This window comes from Canis aureus, chromosome 20 (assembly GCF_053574225.1).
Source record: "Canis aureus isolate CA01 chromosome 20, VMU_Caureus_v.1.0, whole genome shotgun sequence".
NCBI lineage: Eukaryota > Metazoa > Chordata > Mammalia > Carnivora > Canidae > Canis > Canis aureus.
Window position 1 is genome coordinate 38,915,612 of NC_135630.1, and position 22,245 is coordinate 38,937,856.

The 22,245-nt window shown below is 38.2% G+C and overlaps 1 long non-coding RNA gene across 1 annotated transcript in view; it reads right to left on the reverse strand.

The window, feature by feature from the left end:
• Positions 1-6,626: 6,626 nt before the first annotated feature.
• Positions 6,627-22,245, reverse strand: part of LOC144291959 (uncharacterized) — a 74,966-nt gene continuing 59,347 nt past the window's right edge. The window contains exon 6 of the long non-coding RNA XR_013359499.1: positions 6,627-6,751. This is a non-coding gene — a long non-coding RNA (uncharacterized LOC144291959). The remainder of the gene's footprint in view (positions 6,752-22,245) is intronic.

The window sequence follows — 22,245 nt, forward strand, 5'->3', positions numbered from 1 at the left end:
TCCCCTAGGGCCTTCTCCATTTCATCTATTTGCTTATTTCTCACATAGCAATTATTTTACGCTTTGCAATTGTTTTTTCAGCCGATTTCATTGTTATCTGACCCACTGGAATGCGAACTCCAGGAGAGAAGGGATCAGGTCTATGTTGGTTTTCTCTCGCTGCTATAATAAGCTGCCATAAACTTTGCAGCTTCTATGAACATAAATTTATTAGCTCACAGTTTTGTTTGCTAGAAATCCTGTAGGTTCAGCTGTTTGTTCTGCTCTGAGTTTCAAAAGCTGAAATCGAGGATCTGATGGAGCTGTATCCCTTGCCGAAGGCTCTAGGAGAGAATCTGTTCCCAGGCTCTTTCAGGTTGTGGGTAGAACTCAGGTCCATGAGGCTGTAGGACCGAGTTCCTGTTTCCTTGCTGGTGGTCAGCTAACGTCACCCACTGTTATGTTGTAAAAGCCACTTGCATTCTCTGGCCAGTGGTTCAATCTCTCCTCAAAGCCAACAACATCAGGTGGACCCCTGCTGATGCTTGGAATCTCTCCTTCCCCTTTTCTATCTCATTTCTCTGACTTCAGCCAGGAGAGTCTCATCTTTTGAGGGTTCATGTGATTAGATTGGGTCCACCAGGCTAATTCTGGGCTCCATTTGTTACATGTAGATTTGTTTTCAGTTTCTTGAATTGGCAAAAGTTGAAGTGGGGATTTCATTAAGTGTATTTCTGTCACTTTAGCTCTTTCTTATTTTGAAACAAGCCATGTGTATTGCTGAAAAAACAGAAATCGTCTTTTTCTAATGTAGATTTTCTCAGCTATGTACTGTCTCATTCTCTGTGCCATTTGATCTGGGCATAAGACAGGAAAAAACAACAACAAGAAAACCCTAACTTCTTTGGTGAATTTTTGTTTGAGAAAAGCTTTTTAGGCATTCTTTAGTTTTAAATGACTCCCTTTGACTTGGTCTTGACATTTCTTCCTTCTTTTCCATCTTCATCTCAGCAGGTGGTGTCAGTGTGAGAATTAAACACAGGAAGGGTATGGTCTGTTGCCTGTGTTGGTTCTTTGGCATTTAAGTGTGTATCGGAAGCCTTGTGACCTTGACTATGACCATCTACCCACCCTACTCTTTAACCTCATGTACGTATCTTTGGAGGCAGTAGGATAAGTTGAAGAGAATGAACTTTTTGTCATCAGCACCTTAAATTGAAATTATGGCTCCAAGCGTGAACAGCCACCCATCCCTTAAAATGCTCAAGCTTCAATTTCCTCACAGTGACGGTCCTTTTCTCACAAAGATTAGAACATGTCATAGCTCCTCAGTCAATTCAGAAAGAGTCTGGGAATAGAGGTTTTCCCATACATTTTTGAATCCCCAGAATCCATCAAATGCACTTAGACTTGGAGTGGTACATAAAGCTTTGGTCAACAAGGGTTATCGTTTGATCTGGTCATGGGAGAAGACATCTGCTCAGAGGTAAGAATCAGAAAGATTAAGTAGATAGGATGAGTAAAGGAGAGATAGACGCTTGTCCACATCACTGAGTCCAGAGAAGGAAGTAAGAGTGGATCCATGGAGAGATTTTTAATCAGTTCATCTCTTGCTTGAGGAGTTGGGGGTGGGGGGTGGGGCAAAATGTTTTAATTGGGATTCGCACCCTTCCTTGGCATCTCCAATCACGAGATAAATAGATTTTAGAAAAGGGAATACTATAGGGTGGGGGGTGGGGGGTGGAAGTAGAAAACCAGAGAGAGAGAGAAAGACATGGAGAGAGAGGAGAGAGAGGGAATAGCTAACATTTTTCTTTTTTTTTTTTTTTGCCATATGTTTGTTTTGTTTTTTTGTTTGAAAGATTTTATTTATTTATTCATGAGAGACACGCACAGAGAGAGAGAGAGAGAGAGAGAGAGAGAGAGGCAGAGACATAGGCAGAGGGAGAAGCGGGCTCCCTGCAGGGAGCCTGATGGGGGACTGGATCGCAGGTCCCTGGGATCATGACCTGAGCTGAAGGCAGACACTCAACCACTGAGCCACCCAGGTGTCCCTTCCATTCATTTCTGTACCTGCCCACACTCCTACAATTTCGCCTCAGGGAGCACCCTGCTTTTCATCCAGCCTCATGTTGCTAACTTTTATAAGGAAACAACATGAATCCCTGAGGCACTCCTCACCCCTCACTGAAAGAAGAGTAAGCTTCGAGAGGCCAGCCTCATCAGACCTCTTCACAAAGGCACAGGGAACATATGTGGCAGCAGGAGCCCGGAGAAACCCTTCTGTCACCCTTGTGAACAGAGTTGGCCTCAGAAGCCCCAGAGAGTCCTCATCACCACCAGTGTAGAAAGGGGCGTGGGGCTGTGGGGGAGTGAGCAGGTTACAGATCTCTGATTTCTCCAAACGGGTTTCTGGTAATGTAGGAAGAGATTATACAGTTTTGAATAATAAGGCCTGCTGGGGTAAGGTGAGGCCAAGTCAGGGGAGGTGAGTGAATCTGTACTTAGAGCAAATGAGCAGAAACCCTGGCAGCTAAGATACACTAGCGTGTACTTTTGTTTTTCAAAAATAAGCCCATGTCTTTGCTGAAGATCAACACCACAGGAATCAAAGCTCACTGCTGACAGATAAGTATGTTTAGAAGAACAGTGGCTTGTTGAAAATTTTGACTGGGGAAAAAACACAGATGATTTCTTGAAAACAAAAAGAGAGATAAGATGTGTAGATTCAGTTGTTTTTCCTAGACTGACCCAACCTTGAGAATTGACATTATGTCTATGCAAGAACTTACTCAGGGCAGAATTTGGATGCTATCACTATGTCTGTGTATGTTTCAATCTGAAAAATGAAAAATATATTTAATTTTTGGGATCCTTATAAGATACTGGTTTTCTGTGGTAGGATCAGGCGTCTGGTATCCCTTCTCTTCTCAGATATCACCTTCGTCAGCAACATTAGTGCCTGGGAATCCTTTTCTTTCTTTTTTTTTTTTTAAGATTTTATTTATTTATTCATGAGAGACATGAGATCCCAGGACTCCAGGATCATGCCCTGTGCAAAGGCGGGCACTCAACCGCTGAGCCACCCAGGTGTCCCATGGGAATCCTTTTCATTTACGTCTTCTCATGGGCAGAAAGGAAGGAACTTCACAAAATGCAACCATTAGGCTACTGAGCAGGACTAAAGGGAAATTTGTCTTGATTCCAGACAGAAGATTTAGATAAAAATGTTAAGAAAAATATCAAATGTGGGAGTCCTTGTCCCCCTGTAGCTATCCCTTGTGGCTGTCATCTACATGCCTCTCAGGTACATCTGTAGACACGCACACATGTAAATTCAGGACCACTAGGTTCTTGGATTGGAGTTTGCATCAGCAGAAAATAGAAACAGCAATGAAAGCGCAAAGTTCAAGTTCCCATATTCCCTTACTTGTCATTTCTTGTTTTACCTATGATTATCTTGAATAGGCCCCTGAAACCCAGAAACCAAGGACTGATTATGTACCATGGTAGCTCCTGACTGGCTCCAGAGTTACTGGTGTTCTCCTCTATGCTTTATTCCTCAGGGCCACCTTCCTTTTCTGGCAGGTTCCTGTTTGAATTTGACCCTCCTTTAAGGTGGTTTCAGATATGGGAACCTAGCTGGTAGATTTCCTCCTGGTGTGTGCTTGACTTAATTTCTGGAATGACCCTTGGCCTTGGAGACTCTGCCTTAGACCACAACTGTGGATAAAGGGCATGGATACTCTAGATCCCTCACCCTCCCTGTGGCATACTCTTGGGATGGGGTCCCTCCTTAGTCTTTTTAAGAAGGGAAACACAGGTAGAATGAATAGTTACCAGTGTCCAAGGAACTGAGTTGGTGTGAGTGGATCAAGCATTCAGTTTCAGTCCTTTGTTTGCTTTTAGGATCTAGAGGCTTAAACTTATTTATCAGCAGAGGAAAATTGCCAGGAAGAAGGGAAACATATAATGTGAAAAAGAAAGGGAATTATTAATAGGAAAAACTCCCAGAGAAAGCAGATGGGAAGGCATGTCAAGCCGGAATACCCTCCTGAAAAGAAGAAACACACTTCTCATCTAATAGAAATATAGAAGATGACAATGTATGAAGATATAAAGAAATTGAGTAGGAAAGGAGCACAGTAGATGATATTTATTTTGACTAGCCTTAGTATTTCCTAGGGATAGTGATTTCAGATTGATATACATGGAGGCTGCACCAAAATTCAGGATAACTCTAGACAAGGTCTGGAATATCTTAACCAGTATATCCCAGGTTTAATTCATTAGTGAATAAAATGTTCCACAAAATCTAAATGTCACAAGCACCCAACTGTTCCAGCACACGAAGCCCAATCTTTTCCTATAACATCTACATCACTTACTTCTTCCAAAGATGCCTGGGAGGGTCATGCAAGTCCATGATGAGGGCAGGGGTCGGGGGGCAAGAGTATCTTCTCACAGGAATCAAGATGGCAGGCTGGTGGTCCACTGCCACCTTGTCCACACTACTCATCCCTAGGCTCTCCCCTCCTCTACATTCTTTTGCTTTCATTGCCATATTTTGCAGTGGAGTGGTGGCAAACCACAGAGAAGCTGCTGGGCCCTTGTGAATGGACTCTTTATAGCCACTGATTTCTGCTTCTCATGGCACACACAGACTCTAGTGCAGAGAGGAAAGGAGAGTAGATTAACAGAAAGCCAGCTCAGATCAGACCTAGAACTACCAGCTACTTTATCTTCCATACTGGCTACTACTAGTTCAGTCCATTCTGCCAAGCTTTTCTCAAAATGATTTTCCTTAGGAGTCTCATTATCTTGTTTTTTGTTTGTCCTTCAAGAACTCTTATTCTAACATCAGTATATACTCAAAGGATAGGCTAGATTCTTATCAACAGGACTCCTTGACTCATGTCAATGGAAAGATGTGGAAAGATATCTATCTTAGGGACTCAGACCCAGACATGGAACAGATTCCTAAAGGACCACCATTGTTTTGACTGAAGAGTGTGCTAACAATGCTAATTCTCAAATGAGTATGATGAACTCATGTAATTTGGTGGGTGGGAGTGAAATGAAATGTTGCTGAGCTTAATTCTGACCCCTTCTGAGAAATTAAACTTTTTAAGGGTTAGGAATGAGATACTTTCTTCTGAATTAACTGGATGTTTCAGTCCTATGGAGTGGTTCTCGAAGCACTCCATTATTGTCCATAAGAGTTGGGAGAGCAGTGTGGAAGAATGCCACAATTCCAAGATTTAGCTCTACACAGGTTTGGAGCTAAAATATGCACTTCTTTTGTGTTCTGGAAAATCCCAAAGACATTGACATACTCTCAAACTATGCCATCTCAGGTTCCTGTAGAAAAAATATCCCATCCCCTTAAATGCACAATTCAGTATTTCGAAGCCCATGATGAAATGAGCCATAACTCAATACAATATATTAAAACACGTGATGAAACAGCCATAGTGAGTGAGTCAGTTCATAAAACACAATAATGGAATGAGATTCAGATGAACTTGAGGTAATAGAATTATCATACAGGATATTAAATAAGCCTATTTTAGAAATAAGACAGCAGAAGACATGGGAAGGAAACAACATATTCTAAAAACAGTGGGAACACATTTGAAGAGAAACCTAGAAGATACACAAATGGAAATCATCATCATTCACATTAAAAAACTTAGTGGATTAGATTATAGAAACTAAGGAAAAAAGCAACAACCTGAAAGTTAGATCTGAAGTTATGAAGATTGGAGCACAGAGAGTCAAATGATAGCAAACATGAAAAGGAATTAAGAGATATGGAGGATGAAATGAAGACAAACACACATTCAATTGAAGTAAATGGCTGAAAAATTTCAGAATTAATGGAAGACATGAGTCACCACATTTAGGAAGCTAGAAATCTCCAGTGTATTTATTGTAGATTTATTGCAGTAAACTATAAAACATTGAAGACAAAAGAAGCTCTTAAGAACAGTCAGAGGGAGACACAGATTACCCGTGATAGAAGAAAAAACTAAAATTAAAGCAAACTTCTCAAAGTAACAGAAGGCAGAACAATGTGATGATATCTTCAACTTCTTGAGAAGTAAATGCCAATCCACATTTTTGTGCCTTGACAAATTGTTGTTTCAGAACAAGTGAAAAATAGAAATATTTTCAGAAAAAAGAATATGAGTTTTCCTTGAGTTGATCTTTGACAATACAGCTTTCAAAGGATCGACTGTGGGAAACTGAGTCCAAAAGGAATAACTAGAGGGTGAAAGAAATGGTGAACAAAGAAACTGATGAAACATGGGAAATCGAATAAGCGATGACCATAAGGTAATAGTAGTAGTGGCATAATAAAAAAGAATAACATTTAATTCAGGAGTTAAAAAACAATATTACAACAAAATATATCACTTGGCAACTGTGACAGATATGAAGAAAAGGTGATCAGAGTTGAAGTATTCTAGTATACTTAAATTGTGTGGTAGGAGATGTTGTTTCGGATCAGACTCTGTTGGGTTAAACATGTGTGGTAGACATTTAGAGTGCTCCACAAGATCTCAGCTGTCCTTCCCAAATACTTACTTACTTACTTACTTCCCAGTTCCTTCACAGTTTGGAAGGGCCAAGTGATTACTGCCAGGCAAAGAAATGTGACTGAGTGTGGCGTGTATGTAATCACTTCAAGGCTAACTCCTGCCAAGTCACTTGCACAACCTTTTTCCTCCTGTGCCTCCAAACGTCCTCCTGGCAGCCTGGGCGGTCTCTGCATAGCAACAAATGAATTTTGATGGGTTAAATCACTGAGATCGAAGGTTACTTTTTTTGTAGCATTGCTAATTTCACCCTGATGAGTACCGGATGAATGTTTAACTTTAACTGTAATTGCGAAAATAATCTAAATATATGATACAAATTCAAAAAAATATGGGGAGATATTTTGAAATGAAGATGGAGAGGGAGGAAAACTGCAAAGAAATCAGGCTAATATGTATAAGCTTGAAAATATGGTAAATTCAAGTTTTTTATGTACATAAAATACATAAAAATACGTAGAGAAATGAAAGCACATGTTAACTGGCAAAACAGTCCAGTTAAGAGACAAAGGTTATCAAGGGAGTGTTAAAAATTTAGCTATCTGCTGTTTATGTGACACTTATCCAAAATATATTGAGGTAGAAAAATTGAAATTAAGATTCAAAAAATGACATATCATAATGAACAAGCAAACAGACAAAGACTGGTGTGGCTCTGTTAATATCAGGAAAAATAAAATTTAAGGGAAAAAAGTTATTAAGGATGAAACAGTTACTACACAATTATGAGTTTCAATTCAAGAAGATACACAATTCAAAACTTTAATACCATAGCAACAAAACAAACACTGTATGATAAATTATGAAAATATGAAAAATTGATCATCCTGTTAGGAGCTTTTATTTATTATTATTATTATTTTTTCTTAGAGAGAGAGAGATTGAGAATGGAGGAGAGGGCATCGGAAAGGGAGAGAGAGAATCCTAAGCAGGTTCCATGCCCATTGTGGAACCTGACATGGGGTTCTGTCTCATGACCCTGAGATCACAACCTGAGCCAAAATCAAGAGAAGGATGCCCAACTGATTGAGCCACCCAGGTGCTCTCTGTTAGGAGCTTATAATACATCTCTCCAAGAAAGGTTAGATCAGATGAACAAAACAATATCAATGACACAAAAGTTTGGATCACCCAGTGTACAGAACTAAAGTAATGGGTGCAAAACTTGATACAGAACAATTAGAGAATATTCCTTTCTCTTACATGCTCATTAAATATGTATGCAATTTACCTTATGAGGCCTTAAACTGTCAAAAAATTAATTCCTGGCTTTCTACAGACTGCATTTGCTAACTAAAATAAAATTCAATCTGATATCAAAAACTAAACTATAACTTAAAAGAGACCTAAAAGTTTAAAAGCACACACACCTAAATAATCCATTACTCAAAGAAAAATTCATAATAGAAACTAGAAAATAATGAAAACAATACCTTACAAGACTGATGTGTATAGATGCAGTTTTTAGGGAGAACATATGGACATATGTCTTTGTGTTAAATGACATCTCATTACTTAGGAAAAAAGAAAGATTGAAATTTAATTGGAAAATCATCCTAAAAAAGGAGTTTTATAATAAAAGAACAAAAAAACAATACAAATACTGTAGAAAAAAATGTAATACAAAAATGAGGAGAAATTAACAAATTAGAAGAGAAATTAATATCAAAATGTTAAAAGTTAATTTCCCCAAATCACTAATAAAATAAGTATCTTTGTGACAAACTGGATCAAAAATTAAATGAGCTTTAAGAAAGCATATGTTTATAATAATAGTAATGAAAGAAAGACATAAGTATAGGTAGAGTTGTGATTCAAAGAGATTAGAGGATATTAATGAACAATTTACCCCAATATATGAAAATGTATACTGGATAGTTTCCAAAAAATTCTTCAAAACTGATTCAAGAAGAAAAGTGTAGTTACCATTTTTAAAAATTTTCATTTGTTTCTTTTTTGAGAGACAGTGAGAGCGTGAGCAGGGGGAGGAGCAGAGTGGGACAGAGAGTAAGCGGGAAAGAATCCCAAACTGACTCCGTATTGAGTGTGGGGCCTGACATGAGGCTCGATTTCACCACCCTGAGATCATGACCTGAACTGAAACCAAGAGTCGGTTACTCGACTGACTGAGCCACGCAGGTGCACAAACGTAGTTACTTTTTTTTAAATTATAGCTATATCCAGAATTAAATACCTATCATGTTAAAAAGGTTAAATATACCAATTAAGACAGTTTTACCAGTAAATTCTTCCAAACATTCAAGGAAGAAATAATATCAGATTATAGGGGAAAAAAAATCACACAATGTATTTGATAAAGTTTTTTTTTTTTTTTTTTTTTTTTAAGATTTTATTTATTTATTCATGAGAGACACGGAAAGAGAGCCAGAGACACAGGCGGAGGGAGAAGCAGGCTTCCCGGGGAGCCTGATGCGGGACTCCATCCCACTGATAAAGTTTCTTAAGCTGGATGGCAGATCTAGAAAATGACATATTAAGAACTTCAAGAAACTGTACCAACAAAACTAATAACATGAAGCTCAAATTATTTCATGAACATAGGTGCAAACTCAAGTCAACCACGTAGCAAATACTTCTATCAATATCTGTATCAGATGCTGCCATTTATCTCTCAGATCCCCCATTCAAGACTAACACTATTTTCCCAGCTATCAGGAATGTTAGCTTTTGACAACCCACAGCTGAGTTGATGCTTCACCTAAGGTTATGTACCCTCATTCTGGTGTCAGCCCATATCCGATGACTGGTCAGTGCCGCGCGGTACAAAGGCCCTTACCTCACCTGGAGACAAGTCTGGAGGGCAGTCCTGGCTCCAGCGCCATCTGCAGTTAACTTCGGGAATGGAAGATGAGTGAGAGATGCGGATTGGTACCTATAGGGCTCCCAACTGTACTTTTAAGATTCTACTTCTTAAACAAAGTGGCCAGTACTGAGATCTTCATTATATTATATGCTATCCCTCTGTGTGTTTCTGAAATATTTAATGATAAATAAATAATTTTAAAATAAACTGATATCAAGAGCTTGTGTTTTTAACCAAATAGATGAGTTCACATTCCACTGATTTATCTCGTTGTCTCATTAACTTGACAAATCACAACTCACTAATCCTCTGTTTCCTTACCTATCATAAGAATAAGAATTCTATTTGCCTCTTTACAGTGTCTTTAAAGAAGCTCAATGTATGCAAGTTAGAAAATGAAATTTGGGGGAAGAGAAGATCAGCAGAATACAATGTTGAAGAGATGGGAACAGATATAAAACCAGCTAGTGTGGAATTTATTTATTTTTAAATTTTTATTTATTTATGATAGTCACAGAGAGAGAGAGAGAGAGAGAGAGAGAGGCAGAGAGAGAAGCAGGCTCCATGCGCCGGGGGCCGACGTGGGATTCGATCCCGGGTCTCCAGGATCACGCCCTGGGCCAAAGGCAGGCGCTAAACCACTGCGCCACCCAGGGATCCCTAGTGTGGAATTTTAACCAGTAAAGTTCATGGAGAGATTTGAGCTCTGTAGTAATTATCTGAAAAATTCAGAGAAGAGCAATAAGCGTATGCATTGGATGACGGTAGAGTAGTGGTCTCCTTTGGAGACGCTTTTTTTTTTAAGGAAAATGGGTGCCTAGGGAAAATTCAAAACACCGTGTGGATGAGATGGTGGCAAAACATTTATAGAAAGACAGGGGATCTCAGGAGGATTGACTGGCTGATTGATTGATTGATTGATTTTTAAAGTATAATTAACATTAGCATTAGTTTCAGGTATATAATATAATGATTCAACAATTCTATACATTTCTCAGTGCTCATCAAGATAAATATACTCTTAATTCCCCCCTTTATCTATTTTATCATCCTTCTACCCCATCCGCTCTAGCAACCACCAGTTTGTTCTCCATATTTAAGAATCTACTTTTTTGTTTGTATTTTTTTCTTTGCTTGTTCATTTGTTTTGTTTCTTTAATTCCACATATATGAGTGAAATCATAAGGTAAGTGTCTTTGTCTAACTTATTCGACTTAGCATCATACCCTTTAGGTCCACTCATGTTGTCACAAATGGAAAGAAATCTCATTCTTTTTTTATTAGCTGAAGTTTAAAAACAATTAAAAAATGTTTAGATTCTTAATTTAAAAAAATTGGAAAAATGAGTGGGTCCTGCTACAACAAAAACAATACATGAAAAAAATAAAGTTTAATTTACAATGAAAAAGGCTTTACAGAGAGTTGGTGCAAGAATTGGTTGGGAGAGATATGATCTGTAGAAGGTATATAAGGATGAGTTTGTAGGGCCCTGGTGATGGCAGGAGGTTGCACACAGAAAGATAAGTTTGGAGACCCAGGAGGGCATATGTGAGAGGTAGAAGGAGGGGTTAGGGATGTGTTAGTGTTAGTTTTGAGATAGTGGTAGGGATAGGGATGTGTTAGTGTTAGTTTTGAGATAGTGGTAAGATCTGCATGGATTGGACTGGGAATGGTGTTGGCTATCCACCCCTTCTTCCTCAGAGTCTAGACTGGAAATTTCCTTTCTTGGCTTGCTTATCCTGTTAGGACAATGCAGACATTCAGAGGTAAAAACTGTAGTCCTATTGGTTACCTTTGACTTTCATGTCCTGTGATACTAACAAGAGAGAAACCTAGACTGTCAAATACCTCTCAGGACACTGACATCACATTCTTTAACTTGAAGAGATATCTTTAGGCTACAGAGATTCTCAACCCTGGTTACACATTAGAATCCCTTGGATGTTTAAAAAAAATAACTGTGCCTAGGCAGCCACCCTCAGAGATTCTCAAATATTTGTTCTGGAGTGGAGTTCTACAGTTCTATTTAAAAACTTAGGGGATCCCTGGGTGGCGCAGTGGTTTGGCGCCTGCCTTTAGCCCAGGGCGTGATCCTGAGACCCAGGATCGAATCCCACGTCAGGCTCCCGGTGCATGGAGCCTGCTTCTCCTTCTGCCTGTGTCTCTGCCTCTCTCTCTCTCTCTCTCTCTCTACCATAAATAAAATAAAAATTAAAAAAAATAAAAATTAAAAAAAAACTTGGCAAGTGATTCTAATTTGCAGCACTGATAGGGAGACACTGATTCAGAACCTCTCAACTCTCAGTCTACCTGCATATAGCTTCTTACATCTGATCCTGAAACCATAAATTCAAAAACTTGAAATCTGGGGACTGGATCTTAGAATTGTAAGTGTCCTCATGGACTCAAAACTTGAGAACCACTGCCTTAGGACTGAAACATCTGTTCATTCAGAAGAAAGTATTTTAGTCTTAACCCTTAAAAACCATTTAGATGGGGAGTACCTGGGTGGCTCAGTGGTTGAGCATCTGCCTTTGGTTCAGGTTGTGACCCCAGCATACTGGGATGGAGTCCCACATCAGGCTCCCCCGAGGGAGCCTCCTTCTCCCTCTGCCTATGTCTCTGCCTCTCTCTCAATCTCTCTCTTTCTGTATCTCATGAATAAATAAATAAGTACAATCTTATAGAAAAAAAGTTTAGATAGATTTTCCAAGAGGAAACAGAATGAAGCCCAGCATCATTTTATTTGATTCCCACCCATCAAATTCCATGAATTCAGTAAGCTCCTTTGGGAATTAGCATGGTCAGCTCACTCTTCAGTCAAACTGAAGGATGGTCCTTTGAGAATCTGTTTTCAGAGATCTTTGAGCTTGGCTACAATAAAGGACTTTGGCTCTAACTGGCATCCTGTTCTCTGATTTCTTTTCTCAAACAAACATTTGACTTCACACAGAGCCTTTACTGTTGATCATAAAAAACCTCTGCTTTGTTGGTTGGCTGCCTAATTGAGTCTCTCTTCTCATCAGACAATCTGTTACTTCCTAAAGAGTGAGACTTTTGAAACACACACATGATAAGAGCAATTGCCTTTTCCTCAGGAGTCCTTGGATGTGTAAGCTCAACTCACAAGACAAGACTTGTCTATATCGAAAGGACACACTTCGGCAATAAGCTTCAGTCTAGCAATGGAATGACTGAATGACTTGTTACACACTCCAGAAATAAATGTCAATATAACAAATAGAATTGCTGAAGTACCTTCAATAATATTTTAAACTGTATCTATACAACAGCTCATATAGGAAAATAAGCTCTAACATATTTCTTTGGTGAATGAAGAGTATGAAGTTTGGAGAGGTAAACTAATTTAGTCACATAAGCTCAGAAACATAGTTGTGTGATTGAGACTTGAATCTAGTTCATACTGAAACAGAGTCTGGGTTCTATTTACATTAACACATTGCCCTGTGCAATATAGTGAGGATTCCATCCTGAAACTCAGTTCCTGAGTTTCTTTGTAGAAATTGTCAGAGTTTCAGTTATCCTATCTATAAAAATGCAACTGTGTCTAGACAAAGGATTACAAACTAAAAACTTTCCAAGTACATCCAAACTAAAACCTAATTTTATTTGGAAAACTCATGTTATGTATGCACTTAGGAAGGGTGTGGTAGTCAATACTACTACTTTTTTAAAAAAAATTTATTTATGATAGTCACACAGAGAGAGAAAGAGAGAGAGAGAGGCAGAGACACAGGCTCCATGCACCGGGAGCCCGACGTGGGATTCCATCCTGGGTCTCCAGCATCGCGCCCTGGGCCAAAGGCAGGCACTAAACCGCTGCGCCACCCAGGGATCCCGTTAATACTACTATTAACCAAACACATCTAACTCACCTCCTCTGACACATAATTAGATTGCTCTTCTTCACTCCCTTGTATTTATTTATATCTGTGCAAGTTGCTTTGGCCAATTAAACACAACAAAGGTGAGAGCCAGTGCACAATTTGACACGTTCTTGTTTTCTGTGTGTCACGGTAAGTGACAGCATTTGAGATGGTGGTTGCTTCATTAGTCTGGGTCAAGGAGTGAGAAACATGGATCAGAGTCCATAGCCAACTCATAGCAAACATGCAGCATCAATAGGAAATAGCCATATACTGTTAGAAGTTTCTAAAATTATGGAGGTTGTTTGTTGCAATAGCATATGCCAGGCTATGCCTGACTGCCATAGATAGAGATTGCTGCCTAGTAGTGAGTTCTACATTACAACATCAAAAATCCAAAATTAACAGCAATCATAACTGAATATCCGTTGCATTTCCCCTGGTTATTTGGCAAGTGGTAAGTAAACGTCTATCAAAAGCTAGAGGACTCGTTTTCTATCTTACTCAGTAGCAATCATTTGGTAAAAATATTACCTGCAGTAACTGGAAGAAGTCAGAAGACAAATACTAGTACCAAGCTATCACATGAAAGAAGCTCTAAAAACATCAAGTCGTTTGAGAAAAGAAATGAAAGGGAATAGAAAGAGTTGTGAAATTCAAGGATTTGTAGCATTGGAAGAAGTAGTTGCTTCTTCATCCAGAAGAGCTGAAGCATAAAACCTAAAAAGCTTTTGAAAAACAATTGGCTAAACTCAGCCTTACAACAAGGATCAAATGGAGAGCATGATTGGACTAAGATGATTTGGTGGGACTCAGTATATCCCTTAATTGGACAAATTGGCTCAGAGAAGAGTGGACAAGAAGGGCTTATTGAAACTTGCTGTGCTTAAATTAAGGTCCCTACAAATAAATCAAGAATGCAGGAGTAAGAATCATGGGGTTGAGAAAGTGAACACGCACACACAGAGACCACAAACACACACACGTATATACATAACCTAGGAAGTATAACTAGAAAACAACTCCAAAGAGTTCTGATTAGGATATAATACATCATTGGCTCTCCTGACTCTCAGCTTTGTGTTTGTAGATCTTAGTATTTCTCAGCCTCCAAAATTGTGTGAGCCAATTCTGCATAATAAATATTTTTTTCTTTCTCTCTCTATACATCTTATTGGTTCTATTTCTCTGGAGAACCCTGACTAATATTCCTTACAAATTTTTATGAGAGTTATATAGCCAAAGAAGCTTGCAGCATGTACTAAGCAATGTGTGATCATATTTATTGGAAAATGCAATAAAATGTAAGCTGATTTTGAAAACATTATCACTAATTATATTATTGTTATTTAAGAATGCTAGCCAGGATCTCAGAGTTCTGGGATAGAGCCTCATGTCTGGTTCTCTGCTCACCGGGGAGTCTGCTTCTCCCTCTCCCTCTCAAATGAATAAATAAAATCTTAAAAAAAAAAAAAAAAAAAAAAAGGAATCCTAGCCAGTCTGTGAGTGCTTCCCACTTTCTTTGGTCAATCCAAGTAAGTGTGTTTTTTTGGTAATATTAGCAAATATTATTACCTAACTAGTTGAATTGAAGGTTCATCTTCTAAGTGCTTTGCTAATATCTGCCTGAGTTATATTTAATAAATAAAACAGCAAAGTCATTCTTTCAATTTTTTGAATGATACTTCAAAAACATCAGAAAATCACCATTTTAAAATGTGTACTCTGTGTATCTAGTAATGACTTCTATATTCCATCTGAGTTGTGAAGAATATGTATTAAGGGTATGTCAAACAACAAAAATGTACTTTTCTGAGGAAGAAATTTGTTTACTGTGGTTTTTCTTGAGTAGAGGTTTAAATCACCTCAATTTAAATCAAAATCAGCTGCCACATATTCTTAAGTCTATGAATAAAATATTGGACAGTGTACAGAGTGATGTCGATTAAAATTACTTTTGTTCTTTGCCTCAAACTTCTCTGAAAATTTGCCAACCTCTATTTGCTCATTACTTACTGTACACTAACGTCATTTATTTCACATCATCAGAGAGTGGGGCTTGACCCCCAATAAACCATGTTTCTAAAAAAGTTAACTAACATCTTTTTATACTAAACTTTTTTAAAAATTGCCATTCCTTTCTTGGATGGGACGCTTATTAACTACATAGCACTCTAGCATTCTTTAAGTACTGAAGATACGTAAGCACTGCAATGCTTGTTCATGTTCTTGCTAGTTCAAGGTCAACTTTGACAAATTTTCACTTTCATACTCCACAGAATTACAATGCAAGAACTCTTTTTTTTTAAATTTTATTTATTTATTCATGATAGACACACACAGAGAGAGGCAGAGACACAGGCAGAGGGAGAAGCAGGCTCCATGCACCGGGAGCCCGACGTGGGATTCGATGCCGGGTCTCCAGGATCGCGCCCTGGGTCGGAGGCAGGCGCCAAACCGCTGCGCCACCCAGGGATCCCCAATGCAAGAACTCTTGAGGTAAGTGCAGATCTGCTTGCCCTTACTCTAAATGATCCCAAGCTATTGAGTGTTGCATTTCTTCTACTAGATTCATTGTTCCTTACCCTATTGGAAGCAATTTTTTTTTAAGACAAAGAGAGAGTGTGAGTGGGGGCAGCAGGGGGTGGGGAGAGAGAATTTTATTTTAAGCAGACCCCATGCCCAGCATGGATCCTGATGCAGGGCTCCATCTCCCAACCTTGAAAGCATGATCTGAGTGGAAATGAAGAGTTGGATGCTCAACCAACTGAGCTACCCAGGCACCCTTCTACTGTAAGCTATTTTATCCATATGCTGTCAGTTCATCCAGATTTTAGTCATAGATAAAAATCAGTATGTTTACTGTGGAGAAAGAAAGCAGAAAACTCAGTGAGAAAGTGCTGAGAAAATTTTTCTTAAAGATTTTATTTCATGACTTATTTGCCAGATTGTTGCAGAAGCTTTAACTGTGGTATTTTTGTGTTAGTTCAAGATGACTTTTGTTGTCATTGTTATTATAGGGGTGGGTTAGTTTCTTTGTTATTGTAAAGTTTTAAGCATGTAGGGTCCTTTGCAAAAATTGTTTAAGAACTGTTGGTCTAACACATGTATGTCCTACAGTCTAACCTCATGATGCTAGACGATGCTAGTTTTACAGGATAACCTAGACGATGCTAGTTTTACAGGATATTACTAGGTGATATACAAAAATAAGGCTTTGTAGTCAAAGAAACTTTGAAAATATAAAGTTAAAGTTATTTTATTACAGGACACTGATATGCAATTTTGTACTACACATTTCTATTTGCAGAGTCATGAATATGATGATGCACATCATAGATTACCAAGAGAGATCACTGCTAGGATACCCATATCTTGTTGACCCAGTATAGTCTTGGATCATATATGTTATCAATAATAAAAGCCCTTACTCACTCTTTAAAAGAGTTTTTAATAAATTTTGTACTCCTTCACTCATTTCTCCCACTCCCAAACCCCCACCTCTGGAAACTACCAATCTGTTCTCTGTACCTATGAGCTCGTTTTTTAAAAAATAATTATTATTTAGATGGCACATATAAAAGAGATTATATAGTGTTTGTCATTCTCTGTCTTATTTTACCTTAGCATAATACCTTTGCAGTCCATCTATTGTCTCACAAATAGCAAGATTTTATTCCTTTTATATGGCCAAATAATATTTCCTGTGTGTGCCTGTGTGTGTGTGTGTGTATGTGTATCACATAATTTTTTTTAATCCATTCATCCATCAGTGTACACTTAGATTGTCACCATATCTTGGCTATTGTAAATAACGCTGCAATAAGCATGGAGGGGCATGTATCTCTTCAAGTTAGTGTTTTAGAGTTTTCAAAAAAATAACCAAAAGTGGAATTGCTGGATCACATGGTAGTTCTATTTTTACTTTTTGAGGGCCCTCCATACTGTTTTCCATAGTGGCTACACCAATTAACATTCCCACTAACAGTGCATAAGTGTTCCTTTGCTCCACATCCTCCCCAACACTTGTTATTTTTATCATTTTGGTCCTGGGTGTGAGACGAGAACTGACTGTGGTTTTGATTTGTATTTCCCTGAGGATTAGTGATGTTGAGGATTTCTTCATGTCCTATTGGCCAGCTGTACGTCTTCTTGGAAAAAATGTGTTTAGACTTCTGCCAATTTTTAAATTGGATTTTCCTTCCTTCCTTCCTTCCTTCCTTCCTTCCTTCCTTCCTTCCTTTTTCTTTGCTCTACCCATTTTTTAAGGTTTATTTATTTATTTGAGGAGAGGGACAGGTGCAGAAGGAGACTCCACACCAAACTCAGAACCCAATGCAGGGCTCAATCTAGTGACCCTGAGATCACAACCGGAGCCAAAAACCAAGAGCTGGATGCTTACCCAACTGAGCCATCCAGGTGCCCATTATTTTGAGTTTTTATTATAAATGGATGTTGAATTTTGTCAAGTGTTTTTTCTGTATCTATTGAGATGATCATATAATTTTTATCCTTCATTTTGTTAATGCAATGTATCACATTGCCTCATTTGCTGATTTTGAACTATCCTTGCATCTCTGGAATAAATTCCATTTGATCATGGAGTATGACTTTTGGAATGCATTTTTGCATTCAATTTACAAATATTTTGTTGAGGATCTTTACATCCATGTTCATCAGAGATACTGGCCTGTAATTTTCTTTTCTTGTGGCATCTTTGTCTAGTTTTGGTCTGAGAGTAATGCTGGCCTCATAAATTGAGCTTGGAAGAATTCTCTCCTCTTCTATTTTTTGGAAGAGTTTGAGAAGGATTGGTATTAATACTTCTTTGAATGTTTGGTAGCATTTATCAGTAAAGCCATCTGATGGTCCTGGACTTTTGCTTGTTGGGAGGTTTTTGATAATTGGTTCAATCTCCTTATTTTTCATTACTATATCATAATATTAATTCAAGATGACTTTTTGATATTATAGTGGTTGACTAGCTTTGTCTTATTTTAATATGGTAAAATTACCTAATGTAAAACTTAACATTTTAACCATTTTCGAATGTATAATTTTGTGGCATTAAGCACATTCATGTTGTTGTGTAACCTTCACCACTATCCACCTCCATAATTTTTCATCATCTCAAATATAGAACTCTGTATCCGTTAAACAATAACTCTCACTAGTCTTCCCTCTAGTCCCTGGTAATCATTCTTCTACCTTCTATCTCTGTGAATTTACCCATTCTAGGTGCCTCATATGAGTTAGGACAAAGTATTTATTTCTCTTAGCATAAGGTTTTCAAGGTTCATCCATATTGTAGCATGTATCAGAATTTCACTCCTTTTTAAGATTAAACAATATTGCATTGTATATGTTTACTAGATTTTGTTTAGCCACTTATCTATCATTGGATATTTTGGGTAGTTTCCACATTTTGGCTATTGTGACTAATGCTGCTAGTAACATTGTAGTACAAGTCCCTAGTTTCAAATTTTTGGGGGGGTTGTATATCCAAGAGTGGAATTTCTGGATCATATGGTGATTCTATGTTTATCTTTTTGAGAAACTGCCAAACTGATTTTCCTAGCTGCTGTATCCTTATACATTTTTTACTTGTGATGTCTAAAGGTTCCAATTTCTCATCCTCATTGATACTTGTTATTTATTATTTTTAAAATATCAGTTAACATATAGTGTAATATTAGTTTCAGGTGTACAATGTAGTGATTCAATCAGTGCTTGTTATTTAAATTTAAAAAATAACAGCTGTCTTAAATGAGTGTGGAGTGATAGTTTAGATGACCTTTGAGTAATATAGTTTTAAATGTTAATTGATCAGGCTAAGAGTTATGAGGATATACAGCATCTGAACAATGTTCAAATTCAAAGTTCAAGTTTACTCATCTTCAGCTAAAATTTCCCAGATATAAAATAAAACTAAGATGTACCCAGTAACTGTATAAATATTGTACCATTCACTGTGTTGAGAGACCTACTAGGCATAAGAGTTGTCAAATGCTCATGATGAATTCCAGCGTATTTGGGAAATTAGGCAAATGGCTCTTTAGATGTGAGTGATATTATCTTATCTTGAATTCTTCATTTCAGAACTTTTAAGGTAGTTTGACATGTACCATCACATTTGATAGAGTCTTTTCTTTGTGTGTAAAATAGTGATGTTTATTCTGAGAGGTCAGTATGTAAAACCGAAAAGTGTATCAACTCAATTATTCCTAATGGCTCCATCTAACTCACAAAAATCCTTCAACCTCCAGGACATCTGACCACTGTATTTTGTATGGATATGCTCTTTGGAACTGAATGGTCTTCAAATATAACATCCTAAATGTTCTACTTCTGTCCTCACCCTTCCTTCTCTCTTACAGTGAGAAGGAAGAAATCTGGCTTGGTCCATGGTCTGTCTCCATTAATTAATCATCCTACTCTACCTCTGGGCCAGGAGACCACACCCTCCTCCTTAGGACAAGCTTCAGCAGCCACTAGCAATGACTTCTATTTTGGTTCCAAGCTCTACCTGTCAACCTACCCTGGATTAATATAACAATCTCAAATTGCAGAGGTTCAGAAAGTTGGTCTTTCTATTAGTGCTCCTATTATGTATCTCCTTTCAAAGAGAGAGTAATCCAAGGACAGATAGAGCTGAGCTTCTTGGTTAGAATTTCAAGTTTCCTGAATCTTAGGTTAGTGGTCCTCCTATAAGTATAGAAAATTTCTTACAACAGTAGAATTCGTCTTTCTTTTTTTTTTTTTTTTTTCTGGGCCAAGACTAAAAGCAAGAAAGCTATGCTAAAATAACTTTTTAAAATCACTTTTTAAAGATTTTATTTATTTATTTGAGAGGGGAAGAGAGAGAGGGAGGGAGAAGCAGGCTTCTTGCTGATCCCAGGACCCTGGGATCATGACCTGAACCAAAGGCAGCCTCCTAACCATGTAACCAATGAAGCTACCCAGGTACCCTAAAATCACTTTCTTATTTCCTCTGTAAGGCAGATGTCTTTAATTAGGACAGTAAAAGTTAGAACAAAAGTTCTGACTATAAATTTAGATTTTTCTTTTTTTTTCTGACTTAATATTTGTTCAGTACAAGTTTATCCTGAGATTTGCTACTAATATTGTGCTTTTAAGCCTCATTGTTTTCTCATGTATCTTTTATTTAACCAAATAAATTAAGAGGATAGATATACTTATGAGCTGAAACTCCAAATGTAATCCCCCATAACTTAATAATATTGCAGTCTGGCCATGTCTCTCGAATTCCAAATATTTATCTTAGGGACAATCTTTCTTTGCCTAGCAAATCAGAGCCAGACTTCAAATTGGCAGGCAACCAAACTCTCCTAGGTGACTTTGATCCCTGAAAGAATGACTGCCTTTAAAAGGCTCATGTTTTATTAGAAGATGTGATTAAAACATGAAAGCAAGTGGTGAAATCATGGCCAGGGAAACCGTCTGAATATACGGTCCACTCTCTAGAGAGGACTGATTTGAGGTCTATTAAAATGAAATTATGCTGAGCCATAATGCAGGGCAGTTGTGCTAGGAGGCACATTACAGAGCATTTCCATATGCACTGCAACACTATATCCATGAGTGATCACACTGGCAGGTTTGTATGGACCAGCCCATATATATAGAGAGGTCGCTTCTGCCCATAGAACAGTCTCTTACCTAGCCTTTAATAAACAATCTTTGGTCTCTACCTTCAGCCTTCAGCCTTCTCTGATCCTTAGGCGGGATATTTAACATTCTCCCACTGTCCTCTGTGAGTATCTTTGCCAAGACCCTTACTATGCTTGAGTGTAAATGTTAACTTTCTTGTATGTCACACTTGGGAGATTGTGAACTCCTTAAGAACAGGAAATAAATTTCATATGCTTTTATATCCTTAGTTCCTAACATAAGAGAAGGTACTCAATAAATATTTGTTGAAGGAATGAGGATAAACTGTGGGCAAAATTCCATGAATTGATTGGCTCAGTTGGTCTCCTGTCTGTGCACTATCTTTTTTATGGTACTTAGCATATGCCTTTGTAAATATTTAGTGACTTACCTGTCACCTTGCCATGCTGTAAACACCTGCAGGGCAGGAATGGTAAGACATGCATCCATATGCTCCACATACCTCCTGATAGTAAGGGCTCAGCCTGTGTTTGTTGAAGGGCATCATGACCTGCTGCCACCTCCACCCCAGCATGATTTTGCATCACTTGTCACCTCTCCTTCTATGTTGGGTTACACAAAATATCTTCCAGGTGGCTCTCTTTTGCCTCTATTTGCACTTGCTATTCCCTCTTCTACCCTGAATGCTACTCTCATTTACTCCTCACTGAACTCCTAATTTCCCTTAGGTCCAGCTTATACATTTCATCTTTCATATGGATTTGCCTGGCAGTCCTCTCAGATTGAGCTAGATGGTCCTCTGGCACGCTCAGGCAGTCACTTGTGTTTGCACTCTCATCACCTTTATTCTACTATGACATTCCTTTGGAATGAAACATCTTTTTTTTCTGAACTACAAAGTCCATGGACCTTGCTCTTCAATTGCCCAGTGCCCACCACATGTATTACATATGAAAGAAACATTTTTTGAAGAAAACATTCAGGGGTGCCTGGGTGACACAGTCGGTTAAGTGATGTGGTGCTTTGATGGGTTGTGAGATCAAGGACAAGCTTAGCGTGGAGTCTGCTTGAAGATTCTCTCCCTCTGCCCCTCCGCCCACTTGTGCATGCTCTCCCTCCCTCTTGCTCCCAAAATAAATAAATACATCTTTAAGAGAAAAAAAAGAAATAACATTCAAATTTTCCCACAACCTGGCCCCACCCTTCCATTTGCCGAGCTTCCCACTGTTCTCCAACTCAATGGCTGTATCCCATGACATTATAGTCCAGTTCCTCCCTTACAGTTCTGCCTGGAATGTCTTGTCACTTCCTTCTAACTCTG